This window comes from Mus caroli, chromosome 1, assembly GCF_900094665.2.
Source record: "Mus caroli chromosome 1, CAROLI_EIJ_v1.1, whole genome shotgun sequence".
Lineage (NCBI taxonomy): Eukaryota > Metazoa > Chordata > Mammalia > Rodentia > Muridae > Mus > Mus caroli.
The window spans coordinates 109,485,797-109,492,105 of NC_034570.1; the positions used below are offsets into that span (position 1 = coordinate 109,485,797).

Genomic DNA, 6,309 nt, shown 5'->3' on the forward strand with positions numbered 1-6,309 from the left:
GTGGGGGGCGCTATGGGGGACTTTTGGGATAGCATTGGAAATGTAATTGAGGAAAATATGTAATAAAAATATTAAAAATCAAAAAAAAAAACCCTAACAATAAACTCAGAGCCATGAATTTGTTATTGGCCCTAAACTCATAGGCTTGGACATCTCAGATCAGATTAAAATAATAGTTATAGAAGGACTGGGTCTAATCCTTGTACTTACAAAATTTTGTATCAATAGAAGAAATGTATACCAACGAAACCCTTGATTTTGCATCAAAATAAATTATATACCATTTTAGAAATTATGACTTCAACTTAGTAACAATTAAAGAGATTTCTACCAAATGAGATTGTGACTCTGCATTCAATTCTAGCTGTTCCTCCCTGTTCCAATATTACAATTTCTACATTCCCTAGAAAGACAACCTATTAATAACCCTCTCCAGCCCCAAAGTGCAGGGAACTGGGTCAATGACTCTTCATAACTCCCTCAAGCTGAATATGGGTATTGAGATAGTATGAATTGGGGGAGTGTAGGGAAAAATAGGATTGATTAGTCTCTGATGTCTGTGTCTTGACTGGATCCAGCTGTAAGTCCAGGACATCAGGAGTTCAAGCAGGTTAGTACAGCATGTCTGACATGGAAATTCACCAAGGCTGTATATTCTATAATATATAAATCTCAAAAAAAATTTTAATATTATTAAGATATATTTTTTGTTTGATTCTCTGGAATCTAGTCCTCTGGAGGTCTCCCTTCATCATATGTGATCCATATAACTCTGGAAGGTGTAAATACCTTAATCATCTTTTCCAAAAACAAAAAGACAAAACCTTTTTCCCAAATCAGCATATCCTTGAGCCAGGAATCAGAAAACCCTTTATTTAGACCTCTCTTCAAGAGAAATAATATAACCACAAAACTCAAAATCACTCCCATTTTGAAAATCAAAGCAATCTAAAACAGATGAAGTAAACTAATATCCTGTATGTGCCTATACTTAGACCTTTCCTATTTTACCAAGCAGGATAAAACACTCAAGATTCCCACAGAGTCCACATTAGACAGAATATGAGCATTCTGTGGTTGGTTAAACAATCTATACCATGTTTGTGTTTGGCTTTCTGCCCAGAGCCACAAACATATTTTATTAATACCTGTATAATATCTGTCTGCTTATCTCTCTACCTGGAGCCACAGACATTGACAATTAATACCTGTTCAAAGCAGGCAATGATTATTACTGTACTCTACTCTGGAGTCAGTAACTAATATTCCCTATCTAGTTCCGAACCACAGGCAAAATTTCCCCTGTGATTCGGACAGAATCTGAATATAAATCTATCCTAAAAGCAAATAATCCTAATTTTAAATTCACAGTTTAATCCCTCTGCCCTAAGAGGTAGGCAACTTCCATTCTTCTCCTAACTCACAGCCACCTGTAATTTTCCACAGCAGGGGACACCAGCATTGCTAGCAGTCTCTTTGTTTCAACTTCCCACTTGAGTCCCATGACTCATTTTTAGCACTATCCAGTTACTCACTTAACAAAAAATAAAATGAAATAAAACTCTAGCTCTCGGGCTAATAATCTTAAATTTTAGTGGATCCTTTCCCAAGCGTTGGTTCAGAACCAATTGATAATGATAAAAGCTGCCCAACTAGATTAGACAAATTATCCCAATATTCTAACCTTTATGATCTCATAACAACCTGTGGCTGGTCATAGCCACACTGATTCACATCTTCTGCCATCTTACTCCTCCACCCCCACCCCCCACCCTCACCCCTGCTTCCTTGGGATGCTCCCTGTCTCCGTAACTCTTAGCTCTGCCTCCCTTTTCCCTGTCATCACAGGCTCCTCACTGCCCTAATGTAATTGAAAAGGAAAACACCTGCGGCATTCCCCCAATGAGAAAGAGTTGTCTTTCTTTAATGTTTGGTTGATTTCTCCAAAATCTAAAAGTTGTAAAGTAGAAGTGCAGGCACACTTACTAAATACATGTAAGGAACTACAGACTGCATTTTAGTTTTTAATATTATTAAAAACTATATGTATATGGGAAGTGGGACAACATTTTAAATCTAAATAAAAAAACCAATAAAAACTATATGCAACATTCATATGAGTATAAGTATGTGTTTGTGTGAATATAGATGTATTCAGAATTAAGAAGCAGGTTTGAAATCTCCTGGTACTGCCTGATGTTGATGCTGGGAATCCAATCATGGTTAGGCCTTCTGTAAGACATTTTCTTAATTATTGTCCTATTGGTATGAGGCAACTCTTTAAAAAAGGAACCATTTAATTGATGCCTTGTTTGCAGTTTCAGAGACTTAGTCCATTGTCATCATAGCAGTAGCCAAGAGCTATCTTCTAACAGAAAGAGAGGTGTTGGGGCTGTCATGGACTGTTGAAACATCCAAACAAGAATACAAATTCATTCAACAGGTCATACCTATTCCAACAAGGCCAAACTTCTTAATCCTTCTCATCTTATCAAAAAAGTTTCTCTCCCTGGTAGTTAAACATTCACGTATATGAACCTATGGAAGCAATTCTCATTCAAACAACCACATTCCACTCCCTGGCTCTCAAAGGCTTTTCATCATATCATAATGTGAAATGCATTCGGTCTAATTTCAAAAGTCTTCAGAGTCTATCACAATCTCAATGCTGTTTAAAACTCCAACCTTCAAATTGTCTTCAAAGATTCATGACTATCTCTTAACAACAATCCCTCCATAAAAACAAAATAAAAGCCGGGCGTGGTGGCGCACGCCTTTAATCCCAGCACTCGGGAGGCAGAGGCAGGCGGATTTCTGAGTTCGAGGCCAGCCTGGTCTACAAAGTGAGTNGATTTCTGAGTTCGAGGCCAGCCTGGTCTACAAAGTGAGTTCCAGGACAGCCAGGGCTATACAGAGAAACCCTGTCTCGAAAAAACCAAAAAAAAAAAAAAAAAAACAAAACAAAAAACAAAATAAAAAAGAAGATCACATGCTTCCAACATACAATGGAACAGTATGTACATCACCATTCCAAAATAGAGGAAAGGAAGCATAGTAAGAAGATTTGGGTGCAAAAGTACAACAAAACTAGTAGACAAAATTCCAAAATCCACAACTTCATGTCTGACATCAAAGTGCTCTTCAGAACCCCAACTCCTTCCAGATTTGTTGACTGTAACATTTTTCTTTCTCTTGGGCTGATTCCACACTTGGTATTCAGTGCTCTGTAGGTATTCAATAATTGTGGATTCTCGGGGTCCCATGCATAATCCAGGCCTCACATCCACAGCTTCTTCTAAAGATCTTTGTAGGTGTAGGCCTCCATGCAATGACACCTCTTACACTCTCCTGGCCTCAGAAGCTTTCCTTAGGCAAGAAGGAAAATTCCATGACCCTTGTAGGTATGACTATAAATCCAAAAGCATGTGGACATAGTTTCTAAGTTCTGCTGTTTGATGGGCCTGACACTTGGCTCCCTCATTCAAGCACATTTGCATCTGCTTTCTGTTGATGATAGTTTCCTCCACTCCTTAAGCTAAGCTTTAACTTCTTCTCACAAACTGGAATCTTAGCTGGGTCTTTTCCTCAGGTCACTACTCACTTTATTCCTCCTTGCAACAGGTTTTTCTTTAATTTATTTTTCTGTTTCAGCACAAAATTTAGCTCTATTACATTTCCTTGTTCTCCTTTTCTCCTCAAACTGTACATTTTGTATTGCTTCTCTTTATTATAATCTGCAGAAATTAACAGTAACAACCATCTGACATACTCCATACAGGCTGTCTTGCTATATTCTCTACCAGCACCATTAGTCCAACACTCTTCAATTTAGCCTCAGGCAGATTTTTAGGACAAGGGCAGAAAGTAGCTACACACTTTGCCAAAATATCACAGGAATGAGTTCTAGGCTACTTATTAATATTCTGCCCCTCTGAAGTTTCTTAAGCTGGATATCCACAGCTCAAATTGTTCTCAGTGCTGTCTTCTATGCTGCTACTAGACTGGCTCACATAGTCTCACCTAAAATGTGCAAGAGCCTTTCTAAGCCAGGATTCCAAAATCTCCCATATTCCTCCAAGAAACTAAAAGGTCAGGCCTGACAGAGCAATACCCCAGTCTCTGTATGAACTTCTTAGTCACTTTTCTATTGTTGTGAAAAGACACCATGACCAAATCAACTCTTATAAAAGAAAGCATTTAATTAGGAATTGGGGGCTTGCTTACAGTTTCAGAAGCTTAGTCCATCATCATTATGCTAGGGAGTATAGGGTTGTATCAATAGCTAAGCACTGCATTCTAATTCTTAGGCAAAGAGAGTGAGGCTGGGTATGACTTTGGGTGCTTGAAACTTCAAAGCCCACCACTGTGGCATACTTCCAACCGATTTAATTCTATCAAAAGGATCCACTTCTTATTGACATTCATAGTTGAATGAGACTATAAGGGACATTCTAATTCAAACCACCACAGAGGTTGACCCCTCTCTCCAGTTGTAGTAGCTACAATTAAAAGAAGAAGAAAAAAAAACAGAAAAGTGTATTCAATGTTGATACAAACACAGTTAGCTCCAGTTGGGTCCTATTATTAGAGTAGAGTGTCACTTTTGCCAATATCTCAGTACAAAAGATAGATAAAATTTTGAGACTGGATTTAACTTTCCTCTTAAATATTTAACTCCATTTTGTTTGACTATTAAATTTTCTTTGCTTTGTTTTTGTTGCTGTGCTTTTTTTTCCCCTCACAGAAGGAACAAAGTCAAGAAGCTGCTTAAGGATTTAAATTACATTTTCTTAGCAGACCAGATTTAGGAGGAAAAAAAAGCAGAGAAGTTTCAAAATTCTTAGTCCTATTTCTATGCTCTGTGACATCCACACTGTGCTAGAATTGTATTATTTGAGAAAGTGGCCCGAGTGCTTTTGATATGAGATTACCATTTAAAATAATAATGCCAACACATTTTGTAATTCATAAACCAATGTCTTTTCTTTATGTGCTGTGACCTGCTGGCCTGAGGAAGGTCTGGTGTCCCAGACTGTGAATGAGGAAACATGGCCTCCTGCCTCTTGTCTGAATGCATAATGAATGTCCATTAAGCTCATTAATTCATGAGCACTCTTTATTTTAACACTCTCAAGTGTCTGTGGCATTTGAGTCACCTTTAGTTTTAAGTTGACATTTACCTTATACCAAAATTAATGAACATTCTGGGACAATTGGAAAAATGAAAGAATCCCCTGGGAGTTAGAAACTTTATAGTCAGAGCAGCCTCACATTACTTTTGGCAAAAAAGGGTCAAAATCAAGATACCTATATCCAATCACATAAGTGACAACTTGCCAAAGTATCATTGTGGCTGGTTGCTTGGTATAGGAGCCTCTACCTTTTCACAGTCTGATATTTTGATATGATAAGGGTCAGGGCCTGAAGTATAGTATTTCAATATGAATCAATGGACACCATCAGTCTTTCAGTCCTCAAATTCCTAGAACATATAAAAAAATAACAGACAATATGGAGCTAGAAATACAGTGATTGAAATGGCTAATTTATTAAAAACTTTCTGGGTCAAAGTTAACCACTAGCAGAAATGCAATCTATTTCAAAATGACTTATTGTGTATCTTTTTCTGGGGAAATATCAACAGACATCTAGTCAGACCAAATGTAACTGAGGACAAGCCAAAGAAACAATTCCACCAAGTCTAGTTTATTGAATCACTATACTTGTTAGGGTCCCTTACAGGACTATAGGAAAGATACAGGAACATGGATAACACAATGGCAGCTGCTTCTCTGGCAAACTCCACGTCAGCCTGAACAGCAGCTGTGACAATCGCATCCTTAGACATTTCTGCACAGCTTGAGGGTTGTCTGATCTGATGATTTAAATCTAACCTTTCAGGAGCTTCCTGTATCTGTGGTTTTCTTCTACTTTCTAGGCATTATGTTTCTCCTGCTTTCTGAGAACATGAACCTTGATCTTCCCTCTAGCATGCAAGATTGGAAAACAACTAGCAGTGTCTGTACTTGCTGCTAACCCTAGTATTCAATGCCTTGCTTATGAACCATAACATCATGACAGTAGGGAGTTATGACTTGGGCATCTACTCAGCTTATGATGATGGCCAAGAATCAATATGACAGAGAAGGTGGCAGTGGATAAAATACATCTTTCAAAGATATACACCCAATATCCTACTTCTCTTAATGAGATTTCACCTGAAAGTCGTCATATGTTTATGATTCCATTGGAAGATTAAAGTTCTGATGATGTTGAAACTAGTCTGATACAACAATCTCTCAATACTTT

General features: G+C 37.8%; 1 pseudogene; it reads right to left on the reverse strand.

Annotated features, from left to right (window-relative positions):
• Positions 1 to 5,848, reverse strand: part of LOC110295956 — a 34,381-nt pseudogene extending 28,533 nt beyond the window's left edge.
• Positions 5,849 to 6,309: the final 461 nt, after the last annotated feature.